Source organism: Heliangelus exortis, chromosome 16 (genome assembly GCF_036169615.1).
Source record: "Heliangelus exortis chromosome 16, bHelExo1.hap1, whole genome shotgun sequence".
NCBI classification, from domain to species: domain Eukaryota; kingdom Metazoa; phylum Chordata; class Aves; order Apodiformes; family Trochilidae; genus Heliangelus; species Heliangelus exortis.
The window spans coordinates 9,091,795-9,109,574 of NC_092437.1; positions in this window are offsets into that span (position 1 = coordinate 9,091,795).

A 17,780-nucleotide genomic window follows, 5' to 3' on the forward strand; every position below is an offset into this window, starting at 1 on the left:
AGTACCTCTCCACTCACCAAAGAATGTTTCAGAATAGCCAATGATGAAATTTCTTTTCAAATAAAAACAAGCAGGAGATTTGGGAAGGAAAGGGAAGCAAACTTTTGAGCCATATTCATCAGGAAGGATGAGTCCATTTTCCTCTCTCCTCACTCTATAGAGCTGCTTCAAAACCACGTGTTCATAATTAGGCTGATGGTGGTCTCCAGATTTACAGAGAACAGGATTTTTTTTTTTTTTTTTTTTTTTTGCCTCATGGAGGCTTTCTGGGGCAGATCTGTGTTTATGTCTTGGAAATAAGTGCAGGCAGAGGGAGGATGGAGTGTAGGGAAGGCTGGAGGGCTGGTGGCACTGATCCTGCCTGTGCTGGCTGGGGCAGGGTACCCGAGGGCTGCTGTCTGCCTCTTAGGGACAGGGGGAGCACACACAGCACACACTTTCAGGAGTATTCCTGGGAATCAGGAGTAAAGTTTAATTGCAGCATTTTGTAATAATGGAGGCTGGGGTGCTGTGTAGCTGGGATCAGGATGTACACTGGCTGTAGGTGTCATCCTGGAGTGGTGAGCAGGACTTGAGAAACAAGCACAGCAGAGCAGGGATCTCAGTAAGGTATCTGCCAAACTTCTGTCCCTCCAAAGAGACCTCTTAAATCCCTGGGCTACCAGATTAAATGTTGTCCAAGGTTAGCAGCCAGATGTTTCTCAGCTGTTTGGACTGGTTTCCAGCTGAGACCAAATGAGTGGCTGTCCAACATGTAAGTATTAATATAAACATTTTAGAGGCCTTGCCTTGAGTGAGCCATTAAAAACTTCCCACGATACTGTGAGCAGTGCTGGCTTCCTCAGAGAGCATCAGTATTTTGTGTATCACACTTGAAATCCTGAGCGGGTCAGACGCGGGCTGCCACCTGCTCCTGCAGTGCTGGGGCCAGGCCTCCCCCTTGTTTGAGTGGCGCCAGAGCAGTGTGGTCCCTGGAATTTGATTATTTGTGTTAGCAGATAATTTAGGCCAGAAGGCTGAGAGTGTTCCCTTCCTTCCCTGGATGTCGTCATGCTTCCCAGCAAAACAGTCCCGGGTCCTGTGTCCCTTCCCCTCCCCTCGCCCCGCAAGTAAAACAAAAACGCTTTCAGCGTCCCTTCTTCTGAAGGGTCACTGTCCACTCGTTTTAATCTTGGTTTTGGCTTGTGCAGGCCTGCCCAAAGGAAGATTTTATTAAATCCAGCGTGTAGAGCCATGTTTTTAATTATTACATAAAGGAAAAAAACAGAATGAGTTTTATTGTGTCGTTCTTCTGCTGAAATATTCCCATTGCCATCCATGAGCTTCCCAGTGTCCCAGCATGGGTGCATAACAGGAACTCCAGAAACTGGGGAGCATAACTTCATTTACTGACTAACCTGAGAAGCCCAAGGCAGCCTTTGCTTCTTGCTTGTCAAAATCCTTCCTGTCGCTGCGGAGCTGTGGGCAAAAGGGCCTTAACAGGTTGTGTTCCCCTGGGATGGGCAGTGTTCCCCTGGGATGGGCAGCATTCCCATCAGTGGCTCTGCTCAGTGCCCTCTGCTCCTGCAGCCCTGCCTCTCCCTGCCAGGCTTTGGGCTGTTCACACATCCTGTTTGTCATCTGCAGGCTGAACCCATCTGATAGCCTTGTGGCCTTCTTACTTGGGGTGTAGAATTACCTGTAATAATAATAATAGTAAAAACGCTTGGGATATTAGAGTTTTAAACCAGCTTCTGAGAGTAAGGTGACGTCCTGTCACTTTGTTTGCTGTGGTTCAGATCTCTTATCTCTGTTTGCAAGCAATGAAATTCTGTAAGGCAGAAACATGCTATTGTAACCCACAGTTTTTCAGGTTTATGGCTGAAATGACTCGATCATACTTTTTGTAATTGAAAGCCCAAGACTAGAGTTTGCTGTTTTTCTTCTTCTTCTCCATTCCCGTGCTGCTGGTGACCTTCCCATGGGCAGCTCCTGCTGCACTGTGTCACCATGCCAGGCCCCAAGCCCAGGGCAGGGGGTTGGTTGTGCCACGGGAGGTTTCCTGGCTTGGCCCAGAAGCTGAGTTGTGGCTGGTGGGTGCTCAGTGCAGCACTGGGTGTTGGGTGCTGCCCTGCTCACCCTGCTGCCAGCTCAGGTCACCTGGACATGGGCTGCAGGATTGCTCTGCTGTGCTGCTCCTCTGGCTCAGTGCAGTGCAGGTCTGCCAGCTGCATGTGCTGGTTAGAAGGGAACCCAAACAAGAGGGACTGTAAAGTTGCAAATTGGATGAAACTTTCAAAATAATGAAACCAGCCATGACAAAGCAAAGATTCCTCTTGTTGCCTCGGTGAAGGCATGTGTCTGTCCCGTGTCCTGACAAGCAGCAGTGTGGGAAGGGGTTTTTAGCACCCTCTTTATTATTAAGAAGTATTCAGCTGCATCAAGGTGTGGATTTCTTACTCCTTGCAAAGACCATCCCAGTTTTCTTCATGGAGACCACCCAAAGGACACACAACCCAGGCTGGCCTGCTGCTTCTAAAAACATCCTCAACTTGCTTTACAACAGCAGTGGTCATCAGGGCAGAGCTCCTGTACCAGGCAGTCTGACCCTGCTGCATGCCCTGTTGCTGAATTGATTCTCTTTGGCACTGGAAAAAGTCAAACACTCTTTGAGGTACAACCATGTTTGAGGTACAACCATCTTTTAGGTGTGGACTCCATGGCACAGAGTGGTGCAGTCCTGGTGCCAGGCTGCAGATGGGAGAGCAGCTCCAGGAGGTCACTGGCAGAGGATGGGGGCGGCTGCTGTGGTGGGTGTGAACTGCCCTGGGTTTATGGAAGGGAAAAATCATCAAGTGATGTTTTTAATGAGATTATCAGATGAGCTGGTAGGAGCAGCAGTGCTGAGATCATCTGCCCCAGCTCCTGCTGTTCATTGCCTGCATCTCATCTGTCCCACCATCAGCAAGGCACCAGACTGGAACATGGGGGGCCTCGGCTTTTGGGTGTCCCTTCCCTGCTGAGCAGCACCTCCAGCCCCTTAATCCTCTCACCAGTAACCTCCAGTGAAAGGTGGGTGGAGGTGGGTGATGTGCTGACCAACTGCTCCTACCCACTGGGGAGCTCTTGCTCTGAGAAAAGCAGTGAGAAGGGGGGGGGGGGAGCTCATCCCCAGCCCTGAGCAGGCTCCAGCAGGGATGCCAAGGGATGGGCAGACTGCCAGAGTGGAGGGGTGCTGTGGGCCAGCCCATCCTTCCTGGAAGCAGGAGAACTGCCCCTGTATGCAGGGGAGCCTGAACTTACCAGACACTTCACTGTAAGTTGTGCCCATGTAGGAGCTGAGAGGTCCTGCTTTGGGGACCAATTCTAACTTAATGCCACGAGCACAATTTTTTAGCCTTTCTGTCCAATAACACCTATATTTTTGACAATGTCCCTGTGTCTACAAGACCAAAAATGTATCTTCTCTGTTTGTTTATGTAATATTTTTAGGAATGTTGAGTAATTGAAGTGCTCTGAGCAGAGTGTCATGAGAGGTGTCATGAAGCAGCCCATTCCCAGCTGCTGAACTCCTGGGTGTTCCTGCTGCTGCCCTAGCAGCATCCTTAGCCAGGTCTGCAGCTCCTATAGTTCAGATGTAACCAAAGATTTTTGTGCTCTTTTTCTTTAATGCTATAATCCTGCACCCTGTGCCCATTCCCACCATGCATCCCAGTGCTCCAGGAGGAATGGGGAGAGCAGCACCTTGGGATCTGCTCCCTGGATGGCTCCTGCCACCAGGTGTGGAGGTGCTACCCCCATAACCCTTTGAGAGGTGACAGCAGGTTTCTGGTGTTGGTTTCACCCATTCATTTCTTGCTCTGCCAAACCCCACTGCAGAGCTTTGCTGCAGAAACTGCTCACCTGGCTCTGATCAGCTGGTGGAAATGCCCTCATGAGCACACAAAATGTGATGACTCTTGCTCGGTGGTCAGCTGGTTTGCAGTGAGTGATGAGCCTGTGAGGCCCTGCACCTGCATCACTTGGTGGGAGTGATCATGGCCCAGCACTCATCCTGGTTGGAACCCAGGAACAGTCAGACCTTGGGCTGGGAGCTGGAGCCCTTCTTCTTCCCATTCCCTGGAGCTTGGTGTCCGCAGCTGGGAGGAGGATTCAGTTTGAAAAGTAAGTAAGAGGTTATTTTTCCCTCTCTCTAGCCCAGAAGGCACTCCTGCAAGCTGGAATTACCAGGCCTGGATGCTGGGATGGGTGTTTTCAGTCATTCAGTTTCCTTGTGTTTCTTGCTCGGTTTTTACCCATTTCCATTTATTTTTAATGGCCCTGACACCCTTGTTTATAATAATAAATAGCAAACATGTAGACACAATGAGACTGTTTCAGGTCGAAGTGTTTTTCATAATCTTGCAGTGAAAAATAGACCCAAGCTGAAATCTGTAGAAACCTGATGAAGACTCTGTGCTGCTGCAATGAAATGGGATTTCAGAGTCACTGCTGTGCAAACAGCCCCGGATAGTGATCACTTCACTGCTCTGACTCCTGGCCAGGCTCTTTACACAACACTCCTCTTTGTATCACTCCAAACCCTGGCTTCCAAGCAATGTTTTTGTCTTCCAGACATGACCCGATTTAAGCAAAGACAAGGGGATAGGTAAAGATTTTTTTTATTATTATTTATTGCTATTATTTATCTGTGCCTTCCCGGCCTCCCCCTTAGTGCATGCCCTGTCCCAGGAGGGGCTGGGTAATTCCCACTGGGGATGCTGCAGCAGTGCAAGGCAAAAGGAAAAAGTGACTATGGGCATTGTGAGGCCTCCCACAGTTTAATTAAGTAAAACCTTGTTAGCTATTTTCAATGGTGTAACAACTTCGAGGGAGTTGTTGTTTGCCAAGAAAAATAATGGGGTGGCTCTGCCAGCAGCCAAGGCAGGCTCCTCGTGTCGTTCAAGGCAGGAATCCAGGGCTGGCTGCTGGAAAAATGCTGCCCAGGGTCAGAGACAGGCATCTGCCTTTTGGGAAAACAAGGATTTGGTTTTGGAGAAGCAGAGGATGGACATGGTGGGACCACCCTGGCACGGCCCTGGGGTGGCAAAGGGTTTGGCTTGGTAGGGAGGGCTGAGCACTTGGGTGCTGGGGCTCATGTTGGAACCCCCAGGGGCTTTGGACAGGCACCACCTCTCATGGTGTCCCAGTCCTACTGGGATGACTCCAGGCTCCCCTGCCTGTTTGTGGTGCTGCCCCCTCCTCTCCCCCCGTAGCAGCCCCCCTGGACAAACCCTGTGACCCCCCTGCAGAGGGGTGTGGGGGATGACAACTCCTTGGCTGTGCCACTGTAGGGTTCCCCAAACCTTCTCTTGAGAAAGCCACTTCCCTCAAGCTGCCAGCTCTCCCATAGGGGTTTCCCCTGCTCCTGTACTCCCTCAGCCCTGGCACCCCTCTCGGGGGCACAGCAGAGGGGACCTGTGTTCACACCTCACTGTCCCCTGCCTCAGCATCCAGCTGGGCCTCTCTGGCCATTCTGGGGAGGGATGTCATGTCTTGCACCTGGCAGGACGCAGGGGACAGAGGGTGGTGATGTTCAGTGGTGTCCCCAGCGCTGTGGCTGGTGAAGAGGTGCTGGATCCTGATGGGGAGGGAACTGTGGGGCACCCCCACGACCTGTCACTGCAGTGACAGGGAGGAAGAGAGTGCATGGAGTTGGGGCCCTGCTGTGCCAGAGCATCACCTATAAATTAACATCACCCTGGTTAGCAGAGATAGAGCTTGTCCAAGTACCTCTTGGTATGGCTGGGAGCAGCCTGGGGTATGCACTGAGCTTTGCACATCCTCAGCCAGAGCTGGGAGCTGAAAAATCCTCTCTGCAGAGCTGCCCTGTCCCAAGGCCACGCGGGGCCACTCTCAGCCCTCTGCCTTTACGGGGTCTTCTGCCCTATTTATCTTCCCCAAATGACATCTCCCCTCCCCGAGCTGTGCATCACCCCCCTGAAAAATAATAAACGGCGGCAGGCTCTGTAAACAGAGCCTATCTGCAGAGCTGTTTGAAATGTAGACAGGCTCAAGTGAATTAGTTCAGCGAGGGCTTAATTGCCCTCCTGTCTGTCAGCGTGTGGTGCTGAGGGTTAGCAGGGGAGAGCTGTGGCAGGGAGATGGATGGGGTCCTGTGCCGGGGTGGCAGCCGGGGTCACTGCTCCAGAAACCACGTCCCGGCGTGACCCCCGCTGAGATAAGTGCTCTCTGCACCATCCCCACCCCTGCATGGTCCTGCTGGTCCTGCTGCTCTGACCCTCCCTGGCCTCCCCCGAAACCCAGACTGGAATCACAAGGCTGGCAGCAGGGCCTGGGTTTGCAAAAACCCATCTGTTGTCCCCTGGCCCAGGGGAGGTTTCGCTTTGTGGGGGCTCAGGGGTCCCCTGGGGCTACGAAGGGGAAGGGGCAGCACCATGTGTCCCCGCAGCAAGGAGTCAGGGAGATACCCCAAGCAAGAGAAATGCCTTCAATCATATGAAAGTGGAGCAAAATAATAATTTCCTCCCATCTCTTCCCCAGCAGAAGCAGAGCTGTATCATTCACACACTGCAGAACAATCCTACCAAACCCCAGAAGCCCTGCTGGAGTTGGCTGCAGCCCTTTCACACACTGTGCAAGTACTGCTGGTGGGCAAAGATGCTGGAGAAAATTAAGAATAACCCCCCCCCCCCTACTTAGACCTGTCCCAGCACGAGGGTATTTGGAGAGGAAAACCAGGAGATGTTCTAGGGGGGCCCGGATGGGTGAGCAAGGAGGAGCAGCACCCTTGGGGGGGTGGAAATGGGGTGTCAGCACAGGGAGCTGCCCCCTGGCCGCAGGGGACCAGGCTCTGGGGAAGGCAGCCGTCAGCAGGGCGTCTGGCTGGGCTCTTCCCCACCTCCCTGCTAATTAAATGGCAGCCTCTTATGCATGTGGAAAAGGAAGGAGAAAAAGAAAAAAAAAGATCAGCAAGCCCCAGCCCTTAGATTACTGTTTACCCCCTCGAGGAGCACAGAAGTATATTGTCCATTTAATAGAAGCCTATAAATCACTGAAAAACATTTATAAAATAATTGAAGGTAATGGGAACCATTTGTTTAAATAACATCACGTTCATGCCCCAGAGGTGCAATAAAAGTTAGATTAATTGATAGGATTTTATATCTCACTGTGAAAAACCAAGTCACATTCTAGACACCGACAGTTTGGGAAAGTTGCAAATTCATCAGGCACCCAGCTACTATCAAAATAGTCTCTTCCATGCGAAGAGGCACATTTATATGACCCTGAAGGGTTTTGGGATGAGAACTATTTACTTAAACTGTGAAGTGAACTAGCCAGTGTGAGATCCTGACCCAGATTGGTGTTTTTTTCCTTCCTTTTCTATCTGCCATTTCATTTTTTTCCCCCATTATGATAGAAAGCAAATAAATATCCCTAAACCAGAGGCTCATTACTAATCCAGGGCTAAAGTGTCCTTCGTCCCCAAGTACCCATGAGAAGAGCCCCTCTGAGGCACTGAGCAGGGCTGTGGGAGGGGGGAGCTGTGCCAGGCAGGGCCCAGCAGCCCCTTCTTGGGCTGCTGACCCCAAAACTTGCTGGGTGCCCCATGGCAGTGTTTGCTCTCCCTGGGCTGCCTGCCAGGGCCAGCAGCAACCTGCCCTCAGGTTGAGACCATCCCCCTTTGCCCCTGGAACTGTGTTTTGTGGTTTATTCTGTTAAAGGGCAGAAAATGAAACAAAGCATGGGGTTTCAGCTACAGAGCAGCTGGTGGGGTGATGGGAGCTGCAGGTGGGCAGGGACTGCCCAGCCCTGCTCTTGCTCTGTCTCCCCAAGGGCTCCCTGGCTGCCCACACTCTGCTCCAGTTTCACCCTGGTTTTCCCCAAACTCCATTTTCACTTCTTTCCTCTCCTTCCAGTGACTCTTCTGTGTGGAGCAAGTAAGCAACGAGCCCGGGCTCTGCCAGGTGAAGGGGTGGCACCTGGGACTGTCACCTCCACAGCCACCCCCCCCACCCTGCTGCCCCCTGGCACCCCACTCCTGCAGGGACACCCACCCTTTGCCCACCCTTCATGGTGCATCCCCACAGCAGCTCAGTCACCCCACAGCACAGGTGTCCCCAGATGCAGCCCAGCCCCCCAGGGAGGCACAGCAGAGCTGGGGACCCACCTCTCCTGGAGCTGTGCCCCAAAACATTTCCAAAAACCCCATCCCTTGGGCAGGAGCAGCTCCCAGCCACCCGGAGCCCGGTGTAGCCGGGCTTTGCATCGGCTTTTGATAAAGGCTCCCTGTCAAACAAGGGCTGAATAAATCATGATGTGTTACCAAGACGCATTACAGCTTTTAAAACAACCACCATGGCATTCTACCCCACGGACTGATGAGTCTGGGGATGCCAGATCCCTGGCGCTCCGCAGCCTTGCTGGAGCCAGCTCACATCTGGAGTGCAGTAAACGTACCCAGAAGCAAGAAAGCAGCTCTGTAAGGGTCAGGAGTACAGAGAGCGGCTGCTGACTCCAGGCGCCACCCCAAAACCCACATGCATTTCCTTGTGTAAACACATGTGGCCAAAAGGCAGCCATGGTCACCTTTCTCCAACGTGAGCCCTATAAAACCGCCAGCAAAGTGAGGAACAATGTCACTATTATTGTTTTAGAGGAATTCCTCCAAAGCAGAAAAGCATAGCCAGCCTGCCGACAAGGGTGTCTTTAAATGTGGGGCTGACAATTGACTCCAGAGCTGAGGGGAAAAAAAAAAAAAAAAAAAAAAAATTCCCCCTGGGGTTGATCATTTGCAGTTGTTGGGGGCTTCCAGACCTGCACATTAACCTGCTGGGTCCTCCGGGGCCACGGCTGGGTGCGGGCTGCACCCACAGCCCCGCTCATCACCCCAGTGGGGCCACTGCTGTGGGGGCTCTGGGGCCAGAGCTGGGGAATCCTGGGGTGTGGGGTTTGGGTACTGGTGGGAAGCATCCTTTAATCTTCTTCTGTCTTAGCAGTGCCCAGCGAATCGAGAGCCGAGCATGGTCAGGAACCGCTCCCAAACCTGGGGTGGGTTTATTGCCCATGAAAGAGGATTTCTGCCTCCACCCCCTATCAGCTGTGTCTGCAACCCTGATGATGTGATCAGAGCTCCCAGAGCTGCAATGTTCAGGGTGAGCAATTAATGTACCTGGAAAAGAAAACCTCTGGTGCTTTCTCCAGGAAGTCAACCATGCAAATGTTGGGGGTCTGGTGCTGCTGTCTCTTGGGGGGTCCCTGATCACTTGGATCAAGACCTAGAGCTGCTTCTCTTTGGGAGGGGTTTATTGCTGTGTGACAGAAGCAGCAGGAGCAATAACCTGAGCCCAGATCCTGGCCATAAATTAGGAACTGCAGCCTGGAATTCCCAGGACACCCTTGGTGCTGCCTAGGGAGGGCTGGGGGGCTGTCAGTGGGCACAGGGCCTCCATCCAGAGCCTGAGCTAAGCAGTGCTCCAGCACCAGTGGTACTGGGAGAGTCCCTGCAGGGGGCCTGGGCAGGAGGGTTTTAGGGACTGAGAAAGATCTGTGAATATGTACAGAGGTGGGAGGTGTGCAGATAGGGCGAGGCTCCACGCTTGCCTCCTGATTGGGATGACCTTGCTCCTGGATAAGGGCTGTCCTCCAGTGAGCAGAGATGAGCAGTTGAATTTCAGTGATAAGCCCATCAAATAGTTAAGTGTGTTAGAGGCTGTACAAATGCCCTGCAGAAAAAGTTTCTCCAGTGAGTCAGGGTCCCAAAAACCTTTCTTTGGGGAGCTTATCTTATCAGGCAGGGGATGCAGCACTGCATGAGGAAACAGGGACAGCTCAGCCTGAGTAATGGGGCTCTGAGCAAAAGGAATTGCAAAACTAAAGGTGCTTTTTAAAAAGCCCTGACATTGCAGACAGAGGGGTGAGGAGAGAGGAAGAGGAGGCTTAGTCATGTTGGCCACAACCCAATGTCGTGGTGCTTCTCCAGGGCAAGGTCTTTAATGTCCTTCCTAGGACAAAGTTTTACATCTGCCTTCCTCCCTTTCCCTGTGAGAGCAAGCTGGGGGCTTTTCCCAGCCAAATCCACCCCTTAATTCCCTCCATCAGAAGCTGGGGCCAGTGAGAGGGGATGCTGCCAGCCAGCATCATCCCATGGAGCCGGGAGGGGACTGCTGAGTGAGGGGTGCCAGAGGGACTGCGGGTCCCCCAGCTGCTGGCATGGTGATGCTGAGCTTCCTGGGGACACCTCCAGTAAAGACATGGCCTCAGTCCTCCCAGGGGAGGAGAGATATTGAGCTGTCAGGAGCCACCGAGACAAGCAGAGAGTGTGATCCTGAGTGAAAACAAACCGGCTGGGCAGACAGCTCCCTCCTGTCCCGGAGCTGAGCCCAAGCCTGAGCCCAGCCCAAAAAGCCCCTGCGGTCCTTCGGGTCCCCCGATCAACACAAGCCAGGCAGCAAGGGAACCACAAAGCCCGTGTAAATAACATGCAAACACTGGCCAAGTTCCTGAAACAGTTAGAATTCCCAGGAAAGAGGAATATCAGTGTCTTGGGGATAAATAGTCAAAATCGTCCCTAACAGAAGGAATATTAGTGTGGAAGGATAATGCCTTCCCCACCCCTCCTTTCTCCCCATGTTATGCAGTTCATGAATTTCCACCTACTTGGGAAATTCTTCCCAGGATAAGCGCCAGCATTAAATTAAAACCTCCTTGGAGGCTTCCCCGAGCAGCCAGCGTGTCGCAGCCGACATCCGAGCGTGGCCATGTGCAGAGGGGCTCCTTGGGGAGTGCCTTGTCTGTGGTCTCCATGAGCAGGCACTGGACAGGATTCCCAGGGGCTGGTGGGATGGGAAGCCTCTGAGCTGAAGGAAACCTTTGGTTTCTGCCCACTGCTTGTGTAAATCCCCAGACACCCACACACTGAGTGAGTTTCTCCTGCTGATTTCTTCTAGGGGAGGGATGAAATGAGGAGGAAGCTGGTGATTTACTTCATGTAGATGGTATGAAATTGAGGGAATGGCTCTGTCACTTCCAGAGCCACGTGGCCACGCTCTGATCTCAAGGTAGGTGACCAGGACAGATCAGGCATGACGTGTTCCTGGCACTGAGCCAAGCTGGAGGTGTGCTGGTGTGGGGACCCTGGTGCTTGCTCCCCATATGGGTCTGCTGGGGTTAAGGCACTTGCACCCCTGGAGGCTTTGCAGGCAGCATCTACAGGACACGTGTGATTATTATTGTCATTCCCTTCATTTTTTGCATTTCAGTAAAAGTACCTGCCCTTAGGAAGGGAACTTAAAGGAGTATGTGGAGGAGCTTCTGTGAAGCTGGAAGGAAAGGAACCTTTTAATGTCAATTTTTTGTAGTTAATGATAAAAAAAAAGAAGACAACAGGACTCTTTAGCCATAGAGGAAGGAAGTGTCACAAATGATTGATGACATTTCAAGCTCCTTGTTGAAATATGGTCAAAGCCATCAGGTGGGAAATGTTTGAGGCCAGTTCTGCCATCTGCCCACTGTTTGCTGAGGGCCCAGGGATGGCATGGGGGGGTCACAGCCTCGTCCCCAGATGTCTTGTGAGATTCCTCCTGCTTTGGGACAGCTCAGCACAGGGAGTGTTCATCAGCCTCCTGCCATGCCCATGAGAGGTGGGACTTTTCTCAGGGCTGAGAGAGCCTCCACTGTGAGCTGAGAGCCACCTCCACCTCATGGTCTGCCCAATTGGGGTGTGATTTTGGGAAGGGTCCCAGAGAAGGTCACAGTTGAGCCTTGCTGAGGGCAAGAGCACAGCTCTTCTTCAGCATCCTGGGAGAGACCCAGGCAGCCCCAGATCCTCACTGTGGTGGAAGGCAGAGAACAGAGGACTCAGAGACCAGCTCTGGGGGACACCTTCCAGACTGGCCTGGGGCACGGCCCAGCAGCTTCACCCCCTCCAAATATCACCAGCATCCCAGCCCACTGCTCTTTGTAGTGCTATTTTTAAAACACCAAAGGAGAACTCCCACCTCCATCTGCTGGAAACGTGGCGTGTCCCCCCCGCTATCTGCAGCAGCCAAGAGCCCTGCTCATTTTCAAACCCGCCGGAGCAAGCTTTAGATATAAAACCAAACAAGCAAACTGAAAGGAGCTTGTTGTGTAAAAAAGTTCCTCTGAATTAGTTATATCTGGCTTGTGATCCCTTTTTGATTGAATACTTAATAGCAGCCAGGTGCAGGCAATAAGGGGCTCTCGCCCGCGCCTCTGGGAAGCAGCCTGGGAACACGGGGTGGTGGGGCAGGCCACGGGTGGCTCGGTGTGTGGGCTGCTCCTGCCCTTCCTCTGCCTCCCCTCTCATCCACAGGGATCCCAGCCTTTGTTTCCTGCCCCTGGCGCTGAGCGAAGGCAGGAGATGCTCACAGATGCACACAGAGACATCCATAGGTTTGCACGCTCGTACGGACACACGCGCGGAGCTCCTTGTGCCAGGCAGGGTGTGGGCACAGGTGTGTGCAGGTAACGTGTCAGGGAACACGCATGGCCTGCACGGGGGTGTGCAGTGCTGCATGTGCACGTGAGTGCTGTGTGTAGGTGGAGATGTTCCCCCCCAGCAGCTGCAATAACACAGCCTCCCGACTCGGCTGAGGGTGCAGGAGCAATCCCTCTGCTCCTGCAGCAGGAGGGCCACATGGTGCTCAGAGACATTTTTCCATCCTGGCACTTCCAAATACGTCTGCTGATGTTTAAGCCCATTTCCAACCCCTGAGTACTTATATGTGCACTTTTACTGCATTAATTTTAGAAACACACTGCCTTCATAAACAGTAATAAAAAGGGGGTGCCAGGGAGAGAGACTGTCCAGAAACTACCCACTTAAAGACACTGCTCTTTTGGAGCATATCCTGCGCCTGAAACAACAGGACCAAACATGAGTGCTCATGAAGGCACAAAAATGAACCTTTATGGGTCCAATTCTGGGTCAGGTCACAAGTGCTGCCATGCTCAGTGGTCCCTGTCCCCATGCCAGACAGTGAGAGCAGCACTGACAGGCAGCCTGAGCTGCTCCTGGCTCAGCACAGCCTCGGGGTCCCTTTCTATCCAATATCACTGTTAAAAATGCACAATTTGGGGTTTTTTTCCTCTCCATTACTTTTCCCCAAGTGATGCAATTTCCACCCAGTGCTGTTCTGGAGAAAGATTCCCTGGAGAAAGTTCCGATTAGAACTCCTGTAGTGTTGGCTGTAGCCTGCCCCATTACTTGATTTATTGACCTCCCAAATCCTCCAAAGAAACTCGATGATGTTATACAAACAATTCCCTTATGCCTGAAAATACAGCATTTGCCAGAGCACTTTCTGGGATGCAGAAAGTCATTAGTGCCAATAAGAGAATAAATTGTTATGGGCTCCTGAAATCTGGGCAGCCTTGCACACTGCAGAGGTGTGGACCAAGAGGACATGTGCCAGAGCTCCTGCCTTCTTGAGGTGCAGAGATCTGTATTGGGCTGCTCTCAGTGCTGTTGCAAGGGTTTTTATCCCCTTTTGCAGGCAGTGGGGACTGGGCAGGAATGGCATGGCACAAGTGGGTGAGATGGGAGATGTCAAAAAGCCAGATGGGCAAAATTAACCAGTCAAAAAGTTTTGAATATATTTGCTTGGGTGGAACACATTAGCACTGGATCAGCACCTTGCATCATGCTGTGACAGTGCTTCAGAGGCCCTGAAACCAGGATTCCTCCATCTCTGCATCCTAACTCCAGATTTCCACCTGTGAGTGGGGCTGATAACACTACCAAGCTCTGAGGAGGATGGTAAGATTCAAGGGGAAAAGGAGCCATAGCAGAGCCAAGTTGTTCTTTACTGTCCTGAGGTTTCAGGTGTGTGCAGAGAGCTGCAGAGAAAAAAACAGTGCCAGGCCTGTTCCTTCTCCTGGAGGGGAAGTGTTTGTAGGATTAGGGCATATTTAAACATGGCAGAAATGGGATTCCTAAACAAAGAGCTGGGGGAAGCGAGCCCCTGCTGCTCTTTCCCACAGCACAGAGGGTTTCCAGAGTCACTGCCTACCTGCCTGCAGAGTAAAGCTGTCCAGACCCACTGCCCTGTGCTCACCACTTCCATTTTAGGAGGTGGTAGGAACAGGGTTCATAATTTCTAACCCCTCACTTTCATACCAGAGCAGACGAGGTGGGCTGGGAGGGGGCTGGGAGCTTCTGGGTGCACCCACAGCTTCTGGTTGCACACCCATTGCCACGCAGGCTGCAGAACCTGGCTGCTGAGGAGCCTCTGCTCCCAGTACTGCTGTCACAGCCACACTGTGACACAAACACACAAAAAAAAAACCCACAAGAACAAGCCACATCCCTAGCAAATGTACATCTTGGCTGCTGGGCTGGGTTTGGTGCTGGATTCCTTCACCTGTGGGTGCCTTGTGTTGGTCACAGGGGGAAAGCCTCTTTGGTATTAACGTCCACAAATGAAATTGCACTGAAATGCTGAATTGCAGTGTGGTGAGCAAGCTGTGCAGATTTACTTCAGGATCGTGTAATAAGCAGGGTGGGACATGCAGTTCTCTGGGAGCTGGTGCATGGGAGCAAGAGCAGGGCGTTTTCTATGGAAGAAATCAGGGCAGGCTGAGGAAAGGTGTCAGTGTCAGCTCTGCAAACCCTGACAGCTCTGGGCTAATTAAGCTTTGGCCTGCGTTTTGGAAATACAGATGCACGATGCCAAATTGTTGCTGCCAAGTGAGGAGGGGATGCTGCCACGGGTTTGGGATGTTGAAGGGGGAGACAAGGAGGGGTGGCTGCACTGTGGGGACAAAGGGGATGGTGGGCCACCTCCCCTTGGTCCTTGGAAACCTCCCTCTGAGCAGGGCCCAGGGAAACCTCCCTCTTTCTCTTCCTTGCTCTGTTCTCAGCTCAGTCCCGTGCACGTGCAGGTGCTCGCGGGGCGAGTAGCTCACAGCAAGCACGAGCAGATGCAGGGAGGGACATGTGCTGGGCTTGGCTTGCAGCAGTGCTACGTATGCAATTTTTTTATTTACACCCACAATCAGTTTATAATCTCTGGCCAAAACTTCATCTCCTGTATGGGAAGATTTAGCCCCCGGAGAGGCATTAACTCAAAGGCAAGTGGGAAATGTGAAAGAGCCCTCTATGCAGAAAGCAATTCAGTTTGTCTGCAGTGCACCACTGTGGCTTTTCCATCCATTTGGGTCTCTGCTCAGAGATATCTCCATGCCATGAGCTCTGCTGCAGGGAGTGCTGCCTGCAGTCGGGTGGCCACAGCCAAGGAAACCAAGGTGCTGCCCTCACACCAAGGCTGGGCCCCTCAGCCAAGGCAAGGCTGGATCTGTGCTCTTTGGCTTCTCAGACCTGGGGTGCTGAGCATCCATTCAGGAGCACAGCCACGTTCTGTGGTGGCTGGAGGGGATGGAGCTGGCCTGGATTTGTGCTGGTGGAGCAGCTCTGTGTTAGGAAAGCACCAAGGACCCCGGCCATCCCTGGGATACTGGGCTACCTCTGCACTGGGGTGCAGGCCCCATGCTGCCACCCTGCTTGGCTGGCACTATATTCCCTTAGGAGTTAATAAAAAAGATAAAGAAATGCACCTCAGTGTAAAACTCAGAAGAATAAATGGGGGTGTGGGGAGAGGAGGGTGTGAAAGAGGCTGCGGTATGCAATTGATCTGCTGACTCAGCTGCCCCCCCAGAGGATGGAGGAAAAATTCTCTGGCTGTGAGCTGATGAGGTCCTGGGAGCTCAGTGATGGCCCTGCCAGCAGCAAGCAGGGGGACCAGCCCAGCTCAGCACGCTCAGGAAGATGCCAATCTCACACATGTAGCAAAGGTGTGGGACCTCAGCTCACAGCCTGGTGGCTGCACCCACCCCAGCCCCGGCAAAGCTTAATTGTTTTCTGGGAAGGAAAAAAAAAATCATTTGGGGAATAGATGGAAAGAGGAGATAGCGTCAGGCAGTCATGGCCTGTTCTCCACCTGTTGTTATTTTGGTCTGGCCCAATCAACCTGCTAGCCAGGCTGGAGCCAGAGACCATCTGGAAAAACTGCCGTGTTTATAAAACTGACATGGAGCAGCACCCCAGGGCCCTGACCTCCCACACAAATCTGGAAATGATTAAAATGGACCTGGCTGCCTTCGCGGCAGAGAGCTGCCTGTGGAGAGCAGCCCACCGACTGCATTTGGAGTTCTCATCAGCGGGGCTGGGAACCCTTGCCCCCCTCCCAGCGTGCTGCTTGCCCAGCCCCAGCCCCCGCGGGCAGGCTCCAGGGGATGCTCTGGGCACCAGTAGGACTGCAGAGGCAAAATGTGCTGATCCATCCCCTCCTACAGTGCCTTTCCCTGCTCCCGGCTCCTGCATCCTGGTCCTGGTGATGGACACCCACCCCCGGGCTGGGTAATGGGGCGGCCACCGGTCCCCCCCCCATCCTGGCTCTGGCAGCCATAGGCATCAGTCTCTCTGTCTGCAGCAGTCCTCTGTTTTTGTAGCTAGCTGGAATTAATAAATTAAAGTATCAGTGAGACTGATTGAAGAGGGAATTAGGAAGAGCCTCAGAGCCAAAGGCAGTGAGTGTGAACCCCAACAAGCTGACTGTGAGTTCCTGCTGCGGGTGTGTGGTTGGATGAATGCACTGTGTGGCTCCAAAAGTCACTGCTGGGGGGCAGGAGCTGTGTCCAGCCCTTCCCCAAGAGCAGAAAGCTTGGGTTGGTCCCCAGGTTTGGAAAAAACCTTCCCAAAGGGCTGCCCTCCCTTCTGCACTGCTCTCAAACCTCCCACCTCCAGGATGTCACTTATAAAAGCAGATCTGTGTCCCCTGTGTAGCAAAGGGTAAGTGACACCACAGCCAAAATTCAAGCCACATTGGACCTTGGTGACCCACACAGGCCAGGGGACATTTGTCTGGTTTCAGCCTTGCCTCGCCTGCTGGGCAGCAGCTTAATTAGAGAGGTGTGAATAATGAATTATCCGTGACTCCGAGCCATCCATGGAAAATTCAAATCAACCTGCTTTTAGTTTACAAGACGTCAGCGAACTATCTGCCAAGAGAAAGCAGGGGGAGAAAGAAAAGCCAGACTGTGTCTTGGTGGGGGCTGAGGAGCGGGTGGAGCTGCTGGGGGCTGCAGCCCCGAGCCAGGGGGTGCTGGCTCACCCAGGCATAGGGAAAAGGGATGTTTGGCCCCTCAGCATGTGAGCCAGGGCTGGAGCTGCTGGGCTGGCAGGGTGGGGGCTGCCCACTGCCTCCTCACTCCCCACCAGCTGCTGAGCTGTGGGTGTTCAGGGGTGTTGTGAACAGCATCTGGCAGGGATGGGGAGTCCTTCCATGCGGGGTCTCAACCCCAGGGAGCCCCCAGCACCCATGGGAACAGATAAAACACTGGCCCTGTGTTTTACCAACTCTTATCCCTGCCAAGGGTTCTGCTGGCACTCTGGTGCAGATGGGGAGCAAGGGCAGGGAGAGGGCCCATCCACAGTCCCACAGCATGTGTGTGCTGGACACAAACCCTTCTTGCAAATGGGGCTGTTGGGATTTATAGTGACAACTCTGGTGAGAGCTGTCTTCACCCCAGCAGAAGGGGACTTAATCCCTTAAAGGGCCCTGGCCTTGGGCCTGGAAGAGCCCTTGTTTGCTGTGTTTGTCTTTGTCAATCCTCTGTTTTACCTGCTTGGCCCTGCTAAGCTCTGGCCCTGATTTTGCTGCCACCACTATTGTTTGTTCCCTGTGTTATCAGGGGAGAATGATGAGGACAGGGACAGGAGCAGGAGGAGCTGGCTGGGCTGCAGAGCCTGGTGGGGGACAGTCAGGAGCTTGAACTTG